The sequence below is a fragment of the Triturus cristatus genome, chromosome 2_1, assembly GCF_964204655.1.
Source record: "Triturus cristatus chromosome 2_1, aTriCri1.1, whole genome shotgun sequence".
Lineage (NCBI taxonomy): Eukaryota > Metazoa > Chordata > Amphibia > Caudata > Salamandridae > Triturus > Triturus cristatus.
In genome coordinates this window covers 391,221,621-391,237,344 of record NC_140581.1, presented here as the reverse complement: position 1 = coordinate 391,237,344, position 15,724 = coordinate 391,221,621, and the positions used below count along the sequence as shown (strand labels likewise).

The window sequence follows — 15,724 nt, the reverse complement described above, 5'->3', positions numbered from 1 at the left end:
TGGGAGGACCTTGGCGTACAAGTGGTGGGCGACTTATATAGGGAGGGGGTGCTCTTACCCTTCCAGGAACTGCAGGATGGGCTCCCACAGGGAGATTATTTACTTCACGCTGCTCTCATAACGGGCCTCCAGAAGCACTGGAATGCGGGGCTCTCGGAACCACCAGTTGCCGCGGGCTGCCAATATGTGGTTATGGCCGCGGGTACATTCGGGGCTATTACCTGCCTATATCGACGGCTGTCGACGGAGCGCTTGCTGCCCCTAGTCACGTTGAAAGATAAATGGGAAGCTGACCTTGGGAAGCCCATCCCCGTGTCGACATGGCCAGCATTGGTGCGGCGGGCTTGGAAGGGTGCGCGTAATGCCCGGTTTCAGCTAGTACAGTTTTTTTACACTGCACAGGGCATACCTGACGCCAGTTAAGATATTGCAATATTTTGGGGGCACCCATTCTCAGTGCCCGCGGTGTGGGGGAGATGGGGCTGATTTTCGCCATATGTTTTGGTCTTGCGCGGCGCTGGGTAGTTACTGGGAAGACGTCACGGAATGCCTGAACCAAGTGACAGATCGCAACATCGATTTTGAGATGGGGGCCTGCCTGTTGCTTTGGTTCCCCCACACCCGCCGCATGAAGGTTACTAGCAAGTTCTGTGACTTAGGGTTGATCATGGCCAAGAGGGAGCTAACCATGCATTGGAAGTCAAGGGTGGGGCCTAGCTTTCTGAGGTGGAGGACGGCGTTCGCGAAATGAGCAGGCGCGGAGGGCACACTTCGCCTGCAATTAGCGCATAGGAGGAACGACGAAAAGGCGTTTGCGACGGCCCGTGCATGGGAGTCACTAGTGGTTGAACTTCAGGGGCTGATGTCAGAAAACATAGGAGAGGGGGGCATACCTGACCGACATGAGGATGCGATAAGCGGGGAGTAGGAGGGGGGTCACTATGGTAGGTGGACACATTCAACGCGGCTGAACCCAGGGGAATGCCCAAGCTGACAGAGACAGGTTTGAATACCTCTATATGCATCATAGTAATAGGGAGGGCCACATCAGTGGGAGGATAGGAAGACGGGGGCACACTGACATGGGTTGCGGGATGGGGGGGCCCCAGCGGGAAGGGTAACTTCTCCAATGCATAAATGGTTGAAATGTCGTATATAATATTCTCTGGTGAGTTGCTGGTGCTTTTGTGGGAATTGGATTGGTATGTTGGTAAGAAAACAATAAAAAAATGTTTAAACAAAAAAAAAAAAAAATCACAGACTCCCAGAACAGAGCCTGAAACATGAAAATACCCCAAATTTCCTGGACTCATTGGTCTGCTTTCGATGAAGGGGAGCCTCTGCGAAGTAGCAAGGTGCGACATTGGCAGATTGTTAGAGAACTTCAAAGATGAAAGGAGATTAGTCACCTTGATGTGGTCAGCGACTAACTCCGGCAAGACCAATTTAAACAGCAAGTCGTTGAAGTAGGGTAAAACTGTTAACCCCCCCTTAACCTCCACCCTGGAGATTGGCAGCGGCCACCGCCAGCACCTCTGTGGACACCTGAGGGACACTAAGGAGGCTGAAAGGGAGTACAGCAAACAAAGTGCTCAAGTCCTCAATGATCATAGGTAGAGTTTATGGGGTTGCAGGCCTGGGATAAAAAACATAAGAATCCTGCTGGTCCAAGATCGCCATCCAGTGTCCAGGATCCAGGACCAAGAACCTGGGCCTGAGTAAGCATTCTGAATTTGTTCTTTCGCAGAAAGGCATTAAGAGGGTGAAGATCTAGGATAGGACATAGGTCGCTGTCCTTAGTACAAAGAAGTACGGGAACAACATTCAGTCCCTACTTCCAAGGCAGGTACCCTCTCTATAGTTCTTTTGGCCAAAAGAGACTGCACTTTGTGGCATAAAACATACATGCGAACCTCTGATAAGTGGTCTAAAGTAGGTGGCAGGTGCAGTGGGTTGAAAGGGAAAGGCAGGGTGTATACCCACTAGACAATCGGCAGGACTTATTTGTCAGATGTGATTTATTGCCATCCTTGCAGGAAGTGAGGGATCCTGCTTCCTACAGGGTAGCTGTGTGCTGGTAAGGGCACACTATAGTGACTTGGAGGTTGTGGTCGGAGGCGCAGAAGACCGGGATGAAGGCTGGCCCTGGTGGCCAGGCTGTATTCTGTTGAGCCCAAATCCCAGACCTTAAAAAGGCTGGGAAGCCTTTTGTATGGAGAGTGCCCAGATGTCAATATACAATGCCCCTAGTATATCCCCAAAAAGGACATTGTTGGGGAGATTGCCTTACTGGAGCTGAAAGGCACAAGGAGCATGCAGTGACCAGGCTTTCCTTAGAATGTACTTGGGTCGACTCTGCCTTATCACCAAACTGGCGAAAGCACTTGGAGGTCTCCCAGGAGGTCTCCCAAGAGGCCACTGGCCCTTATCCAACCTTAGCATAGAAGTACCAAGTTGGTTCCCATAGCCCTACCCTAATTATCTGAAGTCCAGGTCTGAGTGAATGACAAATATGGCCCCATTCCGAATAGTTTGGGCTACAGAATCCTGCAAGTCATCTGAGAACATAGGCAAGATCAATCACCATGTCCCAAATGTGCAAGTCTAGCAGCGTAATTAACAGTTCAGATTGGCAGAAGTCCTTTTTTAATGTGTCCATTAGTTTTGACTGTCAAGGAGGGTTGTAGGAAAGGAGTTAGGCCTGACTCTACTGGTAGGCACCTGGACAGGCAAACTTTAAAGCTGTGTGAGGAAATATTGGTCTCCAGGAACAGGTCTATGGCGGTAGCAGACAGGCAAGTTGACTGGAGGGGCCAGAGCATGGATTAGCCCAAGTGTCCAGCAGCGCATTATTGGGGGCTTCATTGAATGGTAACAGTCGTTTAATCTCTGCCTGCCCAGTATGAAGGACCTCTGTCAAGTTTTTCATCTCTGTAGTGGGGAGGTGAAGTGCCTCAACAACCCTCCTTATTACTATGGAAGATTAAGTGCTTGCATCAGTTGGTGGCCCAGGGTAATCGGTTGTGGTATCCTGCCCAATGGCATGCTGTATCGCCATATGCCAGTTAGCATAGGACGGGGCAAATACTGCTGTTCCCATAAGGCTGGCTCTGGTCAAAGTAAAAAAGCTGATGCAATGTCTGGGCGCAACTGTGCAACAGGGGAATTTGCCCTAGTCAGATGAGCTCAGCAGGGATTTAGGTATAGCAAATTCTGGACGTGGCTGTGGTAGAGATCATGCTAGCTCAAAATCAAACATCACAATGGGTTGTGGGTATTCCACCACCTCAGTCTGTTCGGGGAGCTGGTGCAGATTTCAGTGCCGGTCCAGATGCTGGAAGGGAACAAGAAATGGGCTTAAGAAACCCAGACTGCATTGAGAACAAACCAGCCAGTTATAACCAGAGTGAGTCCCTGCGGCTCTTTAGGACTCCAGGAATGCGAGACGGAGCATGTAAAAGACGTGCAGCGCAAATTTAAGAAAGCCCTCTAATTACTCCAACGCTGCTGATGGAATGGGAAACTTGGAGTGCATTGGCACCAGAGAGAATCTGCTGCTCGTTGAACAGAAAGCGAGATCTGGAGGCAAGGTGATGCACTGGTTCCTTTTAAGAAAGTGTGGTGGGAAGAGCCTTGCCTGAACTTCTTGTGTTTCTTAAAATTATTTTAAGACTTACCATTAAGAAAATCTTTCGACATTGGGTGATTACTTGGTCACGCAGTTTAGTAGCTTAGGATTCACCTTACTGAATGGGCGCTTCTCCACCAACACCCCGCCTGCATGGACCCAGTCAGGTGGCAGATCCTTTTCGTTTTTGGACTACTCTAAGAAGTAGAGAAATACTGCCCTTGATCGAGAGTTATCAAATTGCACCGCAAGGAGAGAGTAACCACTGGGCACAAATTATAACACTGTCCACCAGTACTCCACGCCATCAAGAACTTGCCCATACCCACTCAGGCAGTTACACAGAAGACGTAAAGTGGATAAAGTGGTCGGATTCTGCGGCCCCTTCCTTGAGGGAAAAATGCTGAGTCATATTACATCAATCCTAGACTCAAACACTCATGTTGTTAGGGGCTGGTCTTCCCTTACAAATCACCTCCTCAATGAACTGCCAATCAGGAGGGGCCAGAGAAACCAAACCCCTCAATTTTGCATCTCAAAAACCACAAGGAAATTAAGATTTGAGAGGAACCGAGCACTCAGATTATCAAGCAAGAATCCCAGCAATAAAACCCTGTTCAATATCTATAAGCAGCCCAAGTAGCTTTTAGGATCTCGACACGAAAGGAAAAACTGGCGGCCTCGGATCAATTCTGGCTGAAACTCATCTACTTAAGTAAAAACCCTAATCCGAAGCAAGGATTATGCTACTTACCAGTATATATCTGTTCTTGGCATGTAGAGCTGCAGATCTACACACTTTTGCATAGATTGCCATCTGGTGTTGGGCCCGGATGTTTGCAGTTTGTTTTTCCTCTTGGAAAGTCGTTGGAAGTCACGAGGTCAGTGACTCCTCCCTTGGTTCGTATTGCGCATGGGCTTCGGCTCCATCCTCAGATTGTTTTTCGCCAACAGGGAAAGATGGAGCGTAGTAATGACAGTGAAGAAACCCATGTGTGTTGTATCTAAATAAGATAGACTGGAACAGATACAGGTAGCCGGGGAGGCGGGTGGGCGTGTGTAGATCTGCAGCTCTACATCCCAAGAACAGATGCATACTGGTAAGTAGCATATTCCGTCCGAGGCATATGAGCTGCAGATTACACACTTTTGCATAGACTATATAGCAGTTCCCAACCTTAGCGGCGACCACCGGTATCTGTTGCAGTGGTTTGAAATAGTGTTTTTAGTACAGCCTGGCCCACACTAGCTTGTTGCTTGGTTTGCACATCTACACAGTAATGTTTAGTGAAAGTGTGCGGTGTTGACCATGTAGCTGCCTTGCAGATATCTAATGGGATGTTCCCTAGAAAAGCCATAGAAGCCCCTATCTTTCTTGTAGAGTGGGCTTTAGGGGGAACAGATAGCGTGCGTTTTGCTTTGTGGTAGCAAATCTGTATGCATTTTACAATCCACCTAGCTATCCCTGATTTAGAGATGGGGTTGCCTTTATGAGGTGGAGAGAAAGAGACAAACAATTGCTTTGTCTTCCTGAAAGGTTGTGTTCTCTGGATATAGTAAAGCAAGGCTCTTTTAACATCCAGTGTGTGTAGAGCCCTTTCTGCAACAGATTGAGGTTGCGAGAAAAAAAACGGTAATTCTACCAATTGGTTTAGATGAAAGGGTGAGATGACTTTGGGTAGGAATTTTGGGTTGGTACGTAGGAGAACCTTGTTCGGGTGCATTTGGAGAAAATGTTCTTGTATAGTAAGTGCTTGTATTTCACTGACCCTTCTAAGGGAGGTGATGGCTACAAGGAAAGCTGTTTTCCATTTGAGGAATTGCAGTTCGCATTTATGCAAGGGTTTAAAAGGTGGTCCCATTAGCCTTGTGAGCACTATATTTAAGTTTCACACAGGTGAGGGTGGCACTCTGGGGGGAATTATTCGTTTTAGGCCTTCCATAAAGGCTTTAATGGCAGGCACTCTGAAAAGTGATAGGTGCTGTCTGTTTTGTAAGTAAGCAGCAATTGCTGCGAGGTGTAGCTGAATGGATGTGTATGCTAGGTTACATCTTTGTAGGTGTAGTAAGTAGCATATGATGTGCTGTATGGATGCGTCTAGAGGGTTGATTGTGTTGTTATGGCAGTAAACAACAAATCTTTTCCACTTGGCAGCGTAGCAGGCTCTAGTGATAGGACGTCTAGCTTCTCTGATAACATTCATACAGTCGGGGGGGGAAGGTTAAGGTATCCGAACTCTAGGATTTCAGGAGCCAGATCGCAAGGTTGAGCTGAGCTGGGTCCGGGTGTCTGATCTCTCCATGGTTCTGGGTTAGGAGGCATGGTGAGAGGTGTAATTTTTGGTGTGGCACTACTGAGAGTTCCAGCAACGTGGTGTACCATGGTTGTCTGGCCCATGTTGGAGCTACTAGAATGAGTGTGAGGGAGTGCTGTTGTAGCTTTCGCACCACTAATGGAATTAGTGGGAGAGGTGGAAAGGCGTATGCAAATTTGCCTGACCAGTTCATCCATATCGCATTGCCTTTGGACAATGGGTGTGGGTATCTGGTGGCGAAGCTTGGGCATTTTTTGTTTTCGTGGGTGGCGAATAGGTCTATTTGTGGATGCCCCCACATTTGAAAGAACGGGTGAAGAACTTGGGGGTGAAGTTCCCACTCGTGGATCTGCTGCGTCTGTCTGCTGAGCAGATCTGCTATGGTGTTTTGGACTCCTGGGACATGTTGGGCTAGGAGAAAGATTTTGTGTGGAATTGCCCATCTCCATATGCTCTGTGCTAGTTGAGAGAGCTGTGGAGTGTGTGCCGCCTTGTTTTTGGATGTAGTACATGGCGGTCATGTTGTCCGTGCGGATAAGGACTGCCTTGCCTAAAATCTGTGTGTGAAAGGATTTTAGGGCTAGAAAGATTGCCAGTAGCTCCAGATGATTGATGTGGAGTAACTTTTGCTGCGGCGTCCATGTGCCCTGCACTGTGAGGTGTAGAAGATGAGCTCCCCAGCCGGAGAGCGATGCGTCTGTTGTCAGGATTATTTGTGGAACCGGGTCCAGGAACGGTCGACCTCTGGAAAGATTTGTGGTGTTCCACCACTGCTGAGAGCGATGGGTGCGACCGTCTACCAACATCAGATCTGTCAGTTGCCCCTGGACCTGGTTCCATTGGCGCGCTAAGCACTCTTGGAGTGGACGCATCTGGAGTCTTGCATAAGTGACTATAAAAATGCAAGAGGCCATCATCCCTATCAGTTGCATAAACACTCTTGCTGGGAGGGAGTGTTGAGGTATGAATTTTTGACGCAAAGCTTGAATGCTTGCGATCCTTGCCGGATTGGGGTAGGCAATGGCTTTTGAGGTGTCTATGGTGGCACAGAGGTATTGCTTTATGTGGGATGGTGTTAGCTGGGACTTTTGGTGGTTCACCGTGAAGCCTAGTTGGTGAAGTAGCTGGATTGTAGTGGCGGTGTGGTGCACACATTGGTTGTAGGACGCGGCTTTTATCAGCCAATCGTCTAGATACAAGAAGACATGAATGTGCTGTCTTCTGAGGTGTGCCGCCGCTACCGCTAGGCACTTGGTAAATGCCCGTGGTGCTGTTGTGACCCCGAATGGGAGCACCTTGAACTGGTAGTGTTGCCCGTCCACTACGAATCTGAGGAACTTTCTGTGGGCATGGTGTACCGGAATGTGAAAGTAGACGTCTTTCAAGTCCAGTGTGGTGAGAAAGTCGTCCTGGGAGAGGAGCGGAAGTACCTGCTGAAGTGTTACCATGTGAAAATGGTCTGATGTATGTATGTGTTTAGAGGTCGGAGATTTAAGATAGGTCGTAGAGTCTCGTCTCTTTTTGGTATTAGAAAATATAGGGAGTAGACCCCTACATTTTGCTGATTGTGGGGGACCTGTTCTATTGCGTGTTTTTGTAGGAGGGAAATCACTTCCTGCTTCAGTAACGTGGAATGTTCTTGTGACATTGGGCGCTGCCTGGGTTGAATGTTGGGGGGGTAGATGTGAGTTCTAGGCAGTACCCTGAACGAATAATTTGGGTCACCCACTTGTCTGATGTGATGGACTCCCAGACGTGTAGGAAATTTTGTAGTCTGCCCCCGACCGGAGTGGGATGGTCTGGGGGGAGCAGGGGAAAGTCATTGGGTATGCGGTGTGGCAGAGCGGGCAGTATTTGTTTTGCCACTGCCTTTATTGTTATTTTCTCTATATCCGCCTCTTTGATAACCTTTTGTGAAGGTGGACTGAGGAGGGGATTTGTAGGACGTGGACGCGCTATCTGAGGAGTAGCCTCTGCCCGTGCCACGAAAGGAAGAGCGGCGAAAGGAGCGTCTAGGAGGGTGTGACTGTAGGGCTCCCATAGATTTTGCCGTATCTGTATCTTTTTTCATCTTCTCGAGGGCCTCATCTATCTTTGGGCCGAATAAATGTTCCAGATCGAACGGATGGTTTAATATGGAGGCTTGTACCTCGGGTTTAAAGCCGGACACTCTCAGCCAAGCGTGTCGACGGAGTAGGACACTGGTGTTAATGGCCCTGGAAGCAGTGTCTGCTGCATCTAAGGCACAGCGTATAGAGGTATTGGTTATGGTCTTACCCTCTTGGATTAGTTCATTGGCCCTATTTTTATATTTTTATGGGAGATGGTGCATGATGGTTTCTAGTTCATCATAGTGCGCCCTGTCGTATCTGGCCAATAGCGCTTGAGTGTTGGCGATACGCCATATATTAGCTGCCTGTGACGCAGTGCGTTTTCCTGATGCGTCCAGGAGCTTTGATTCCTTGTCAGGTGGTGGTGCTTCGCCTGACGCCTGGGAATTTGATCTTTCTTGCGGTGGATACCACTAGAGAATCTAGTGGCGCTGGCCCTTTGACGTAGGCAGGATCTGTAGGGGCAGCTTTATACTTTTTTCTATGCGTGGGTTTAGGACCCTAGCCCTGACTGGGTCTTTAAAAACCTCTGGCGCATGTTTTATTACCCCTTTGAGCATAGGTAGTATCGCAGTAGACCTATGTGCTGTATCAAAGGTGTCTAGGAGGAAATCTTCCTCTACTGGGTCAGTGTGTAGCTCTACCCCGTGATAATGTGCCGCCCTCTGAAGTAGGTGGTGAAAACCTAGTGAGTCTTCTGGTGGCGATGGCCTGCATGGATATAGGTCATCTTGTGGGACATCTGGAATGTCTGGATTATTATAATCATCCCAGGGGTCTGGGGATCCTGTAGGGGTGGGGTCTTGTGGCACATCTGCTGGGTCGTAGTATGGGTCCCCCTGATCATCATGGTCTGGAGACGGGGTCGGAGAGCGATGAGGCAGGGGTGGAGAAGGTGGAGGAGGTGGAGGAGGCAGGGAAGGCACTCTGAAAGGGGAGGTAGCACAGTCCTTCCTCTTTGGAGGTGGAGGTGGAGCTGGTTTGTCCAAATGTCTCTTTTTAGAAGACAGTGCCAAATGTCCAGTTTTTGGATCCTTGGTAAGTGTCTTTTGCAAAGGATCCGGTGTAAAAAGTTCTTGCGACACTGGTTGTTCGGTCGGCGCCGACGTTTTCGGGGCCGACGGCTTCTTAAGCTTGTCTGTGCCGTGCTTTTTGGGAACCTTCGCTTTTTTGTTCGGTGCAGATACAGGCTTCGGCACGGGAGTGTCGGTGCCGAGGGCCTTATGATGTTTGGTCGGCACCGTGAGGCTGGGTTTCGACACCGAGGGCTTTGGTGTGGAGCTCGGTGTCGAGGTAGAGGCCGTTCTTTTCTTCGGTGCCGAAGGGTGTTTTTCGGCACCGCTGGCAGGCTGGCTCGAGCCCGAGCCACCGGAAGGCTTACTTGGCTTCGTTACCGGGCCCGAAGGTGGGGGGTTCGAAGCAGTGTCTTTGGTCTTGCCTAGGCCCGAAGGCGTGACCGAAGCCTTTTTGGGTGTCGGCGTGGGTGTGGGTATTTTACTCACGACCCTCTGTGCCAAGGTGATGTCCTCCACATCCGAGTCGTCGGCTTCGGAAGCACTGACGAGGTCCTCTTCGGTGTGCTGGTGTCCCGGAGCTTCGACGTCGTCCCTGAAGATGTCGACTGGAACGGAGGTCGAGGAGTGCGCCATTTTTCTTCTGGCCCTTCGATCTCGAATAGTCTTTTTAGATCTAAAAGACTTGCAGGCAGGACAGTCTCGAGCCTCGTGTTCAGGGGAGAGGCAGAGGTTGCACACCTCATGAAGATCGGTGTGGGGAAATTTGGACCTACATCGAGGGCACTTCTTGAATGGAGTTCTTTCCATCAGCCGGGACCGGAGCCTGGAGAGGCCCGAAGGCCGCCGATGACTGGAATCGAAGGTGCGTCGAAGAAGATGATTTAGGAGATTAGTATCTAAACAATACCGCGGAGAGCGAGGATTTCGCTTCGATCGTCGAACTGGAATGTTCGGAACCGGAGCGCGAAGTATTACATCCGAGCCCGATGGCGGAAAAAAACCAATCTGAGGATGGAGCCGAAGCCCATGCGCAATACGAACCAAGGGAGGAGTCACCGACCTCGTGACTTCCAAAGACTTTCCAAGAGGAAAAACAAACTGAAAACATCCGGGCCCAACACCAGATGGCGATCTATGCAAAAGTGTGTAATCTGCAGCTCATATGCCTCGAACTTCTGGTCTCTTGTAAATAGGAGCACACAAAGCACAAGTGGGTACGGCAGTGCAAATATCAGCGAAGCCGTTTGGAGAGAGTTTTCATCTCTTCACTTTGGCGATATTAATGCAAACGATGCTCAAACCATTTCCTCCAGCCCAGGCCACAAAAGATTCTCCCCCCTGGGAATGGAGAGTCCGAGACGAGCTCGCCCCGGAAAAATTCCATCTGAAGATCCGTTATATAAAGATCTAGCGAAAACGAATGATATACCGCTAGAGCCCATGGTGCCTCCGGATGTTTTAAAAAACAAGATCTCACGCTTCATAACGAAAGCCAGAGCTGATGGAGCCCCAGGCCCGAACGGCCTTCCCCAGGCCATGTTCAAATCCGACATCACCTTATGGTCTGAATACCCAACTCCTTTATTTCTATACTGCAGTCTACACAGCACGGTACCAGAGTCTTGGCGAGGAGCAATCATTTACCCAATTTACAAAAGTGGGAAGAGGAAAGAGCCAAAAAACGATAGAATGGTCGTACTTCGACGTGGAATCTAAGTACTATGCAAACATCCTATTGGAGGAGCTACAGGCCTGGGCCGAAACAACTGCGCGCCTCCCTTTTAATCAAGACGGGTTTCGTGGCTTACACCGGTACTACAATAATTTGTTAACTCCAACACTCCTGATGGAGAAAGCAACAGTCCAACAGATCCAGCTGCACTGCTGCTTTGTAGACTTCAAAGCAGCCTTCGACCTTGTGCCCAGGGACCTGCTATTGCAGAAACTAAAATCATGGGACATATTCCCACCACTTCTTCAAGCAATAATCTAACGCCATACAAATACATGGATAAGAATTAAGCTGGGTGATGTCTCTCATGTCTCTAGGAAGATCCGTACTGAAACTGGCGTCAAACCAGGTTGTGTATTGGCCCCACTTTTTAATTTGTTTATATATGACCTTTCCCCAGTACCTGACAACGTAACCTGCCATCCCCCTCAATTAGATGGGACCCGTATCACCAACCTGCTGTATGCTGATGACTTGGTGCTGTTAAGCCACACAAAAGTAGGTCTCCAGAGGCTATTGAATGAACTGCTACCTTACACGACAAGAAGTTGCCTTGAATTGAACCTTACAAAAACCAAAACAATATCTTTTGGGAAGCAAAAAAAGTCAACAGAAAGGTGGCACTTCAACGACACAAAGCTTGAATCAACCCCCAGTTATGAATAGTTGGGCAACTTTTTCAAACCAAGAGGTACTTTTACCAAGCATAAAGAAACACTTAAAACTAAAGCCTTGTCGTTAGAAGCGGCCGCAGCAAAATTGCCAAAGCAGTTACTAGGCCTCAGCCTAACTCCCATGCTGCAAGTGATGAAGGCTAAGGTAATCATCTCCTTGACGTATGGGCACGAGATCACTAAGGGCACAAACAACGTTTTAATTAATAAACTAACAACCAACATTTTTAAAAGAGCTTTTCGGTTACCAAGATCTGCCTCACCAGCCCAAGTGAGGCTCGAACTGGGACTACAAGACCACCATGGAGTGGAGGCAGGTGCATTTATCAAACTAAGTCATAGACTGCGCCGTGCCCGGGAGGGTTCCTTGGAGGCCTGAATATGGCAGGAAATACAGAAAAACCAGACCAGCCATAAGCATCAGCAACGCCTACACCGCAGTTTACAGTTACTAGGAGTAAAAGACCTCTGGGAATTAAACCCCTCCTTCCCGGTGTTAAAGACTGCTATTAAAAAAAACGTCAGACTGTGGTCCTTTCACTCAGACAGGGCTACACTGTCAATGAGGAAACACGCTTGGGCAGTAATCTCCAATTTCAAAGTGGGTGCTCAGCCACTATCTTTCAAGCACATACACACTTTATTGGAAAAATAAATGTTTAGCGCTGAGGATGGGCGACTGGCCTTTTCTGAAGAACCTCCCCGAATGGCGCCGGCCAGGTTGCAGTACTGAATGCAGGTTGTGTGGTTACCATTCTGAAACAATGGAACATACGATCATTGCTGCGAGGACAATTTATCATGTTGGAAGTTTGATCTTGCCGCTAAGCAATAATGACCGCTCTTAACCCTAACACCAAGCTAAACATTGGGCTAATGAAATTCATCCACAAAGCGTCAAAACAACTGGAAGCCATATCCACAGCGAAAACCTCCTCATCTTAGTATGGCGGTTGAGTGAACAGACTCAATCAAATCGGAGTCCAGAACATCAGAAAGCCAGCGTGATGTCTTCCAGCACACAATGCTCAACCGAATTTTTCATAATTTTAAATCCACAGTTTTTTACATTTATTACTGTCATTTTATTTTTCGATTTAGCTATGTTTTATATTGTAAATGGTTTGCTAAACCAATCAATAAAGAGTTAATCACATTAAGAAAATCTGCCTTTGGAACTTATTCAAGAGCAGGTCCTCACCTTGGACTTTTACCTGGAAAGGGACCAGCGTGGATCAACTCTAGTAATTCATCAAGTAGAGCTTTGCCTCATGCTTGTGGATGGCATTTCGGTTCATCTGGGTGCAATAGTTGCATGCCTTTGAGTCATGTGAAGAATTCAAACACAAAAGGCACACCTTGTATGGGTTTGTGTGGGGTGGGGGTCTGTCAGACACCGGTTTGCAACAGTTCCTACAAGGTTTGAATGCTGTTGTTTTAGGGGGTGACATCTGTTGCACATTGTGAAGTATTTTAAAGCAAATTCCTTTCACAGAGTGATGAAAGGGGTTGAGCTCCGGATCTACATTTTGAGGAATGAAAAGAAAGGAAGTGACAAGAGCGTGCATGGGTGGTGCCTACGTTACTGTTAGTCACTTCCGGAGTGGATGAAGATGTGTCGAGTCACAGTGCCACTTGCTTGAGTTGTAGGTTGCTTTTGACTTTTCCCTATCCAATCTGGCGCCTCTGGGAAATTCACAAGGTGATGAATCTGCATTTAGAATTATCCATCGAAAGCAATTGCTTGTGAACTTTAGTGGAAGAAGTTTGAAACAAAGTTTTAAGGACAGTTAGACTACTTAAGCTTATAGGCCTAAAAATCCACGCAGTGCTTGGTAAAGGGTTGAAAGGTGTACCAGATGGCAGCTCTACATATGTCGACAAGTGAGATATCACCAGGGGAAGCCAGTGTCGCTTTTTGCTATGATTGGTATGTGCCCTAGGCACAGAGTGCAGTGTGTGCTTGACTTTGGCAGAGCAAGCTTGAATACACTTCACAATCACTAACAAGGCTTGTTTAGGAAAGGAGTCTCTAAGTGGGGCTTGCGAAAAGCTACATGGAATTGCTTTGCCTTTCTAAAGGATTTAGTACGGTCTATATAGTACATAAGGGCTCTTGACATTAACATTTGTAAGGCCCTTCTGCAAACAAAGTTGTGAGACAAAACTGGCAGATCAATGGTTTGCCATGGAATGGAGAGAAAAGCTTTAGCAGAAAATGAAGTTTGTTTGAAGGAAGACCCAATCTTAGTGCACTCGAATACATGGCTCCTCCACAGTTAGAGTTCGCAATTCACTAACCCTACAAAAGGATAGTGACAGTAATGAGGAAAGCAACCTTCCATGAAAGCAGAACAGTAGTGTGAAAGTTTACAGATCCAATAGCAGCAACATGAGCCTTTGGAGAACAATGTTTAAGTCCCATGAAGGAACTGGCAGTTGTCTATTTTGCAAGTATGCTGCTACAGTTGCAGAATATACACTGACAGAAGTGTTTGCCAAGTCTGTTTTCTGTAGGTGCACCAAGTAACAGTTACGGTCTTGTACAGAGGCCTGTTTGCTTGCTTGCTGAGACTAAAGAAAGTGGACATTTATTTTTCCATTCGCTTGGTTATCACACCATTATTCACTTATGGGCCTCAATATGAATTTGCATGAATCCTTCTGGGAGTTCAAGATAAACTAAGACTCCAAGACCTCAAGTGCCAAATCGCAAGATTTAATGCCCTGAGACTAAGGGGGCTGATTGTGATGTGGTCATGGAGCCTATTGAGAACGAAGGACAATTCCAGATTAGTGAGTATACCAAGTCTGTCTCAACCATGTGAGTGCTCTGAGGAACGAGTCACAGGTGCTTGTTGCATTTCCCTCACTACATATGGTATTCTGTGTGAGTGGAAGAAAAAGGGTACACAAATCCATAAAGCATTGCCCATGGCCTGTTGGTACCAGCAGCAAATGTAGACTCCAACCCCAGCACTGGAATTATTGCTGAAGTATCCAGGTGTTAATCTCCCATTCGTACATTTTTTTGATTTACCATGTTGAGCAAGTCCCGTAAGTTGCTGTATACCTCTGGAAGGTGTTAGAAAAAAGAAGGACTCTGCATCAAACGATCCAATGCTAGATTGTTGGCACTACTCTGGACAAACCTGGTGATTGCATCCAACCACCCACCCTCCATTTCTGAAGAGAATACATGGTCATATCTGTGCGAATAGTTTTGTTTTGAACCAGTTTGGAAACTGCTTAGAGTTCTAACTGATCCACCATTAATTCTGGTGCATTGATATACAGTCTCTCTATCAGCAGACCACTGGCCCGATTGTCAGGTCATCCAGATGTGCTTCCCTCACTGTGAGGAAGGAGACTGCGCGGACGCTCACTTGTGGTGGGTGGGGGGAGAAGAGAAGGGGGGGGTGAAATTGAGGAACAGCTGCACAGTAACAAGTTCTTGTTATTCCACAACAGTTCATGCAGAACTCTGGGCTCCAACATCACTAGATCCCCTCAGTAACCAGTCACATGCAACCGGCATCTGGAAAAGCACATATACAAACGAGTATTTGGCACTACTGTCTGGTGGGCCAAACAAGAATTCCTTGTGGTCCTTTGGGAAACAGAGGTTACAGACTGAGTTGGTCTGACTATTGGAACTTGTTAATATATTTAGGACTAAATTGGACGGATACACTCTCCATAAGAGACAGCCTAAGACTCATTCTCATATGACCTGGCTTTGAACTTGTTTTAGTCAGATTTGTTTCTGAAGCATTCAGCTGTCAAAGTGCTGCTAGCTGAACTTTCAGTGAGTCTGATTGCACTTCTGTAGATTCAGCCCCAGGGCATCAAAAGGAACGTGAACTTCCAAAATACAACTGGAGGCAAGTCTATGTGTAGGTGCACTGGTGGAACCAGGGGAGGCACCTGGTAACCTCTACTTAGAGAAATTAAACTTGCAATGTCACTCCAAATACTAGATGGTAGCAGTGTGCAAAACATGTGATCTATGGTAATAAAGCCAAAACAGTTTAAGTCTGAGAGTCATTCATTCAAACATTTGCTTTCAAAAGTCATTTTATTTCTACTCATATCACTGCACCTCATTCCTTGCAGCTTCATACATGCACGTAAATCAATGGTTGAACCACATAAAGCTATCTCCATTGTGAAGCATAGTGGGCTTCAGGTCAACATCAATGAATCATTCAAGATTATCGTCGATATGTACACCATACAAGTGTTCTG

The 15,724-nt window shown here is 47.5% G+C and overlaps 1 protein-coding gene across 2 annotated transcripts in view; it reads right to left on the bottom strand.

Annotated features, from left to right (window-relative positions):
- ZSWIM6 (zinc finger SWIM-type containing 6) overlaps positions 1-15,724 on the bottom strand; it is a 528,445-nt gene that overhangs the window by 87,335 nt on the left and 425,386 nt on the right. The gene's annotated exons all lie outside the window — the stretch shown is intronic.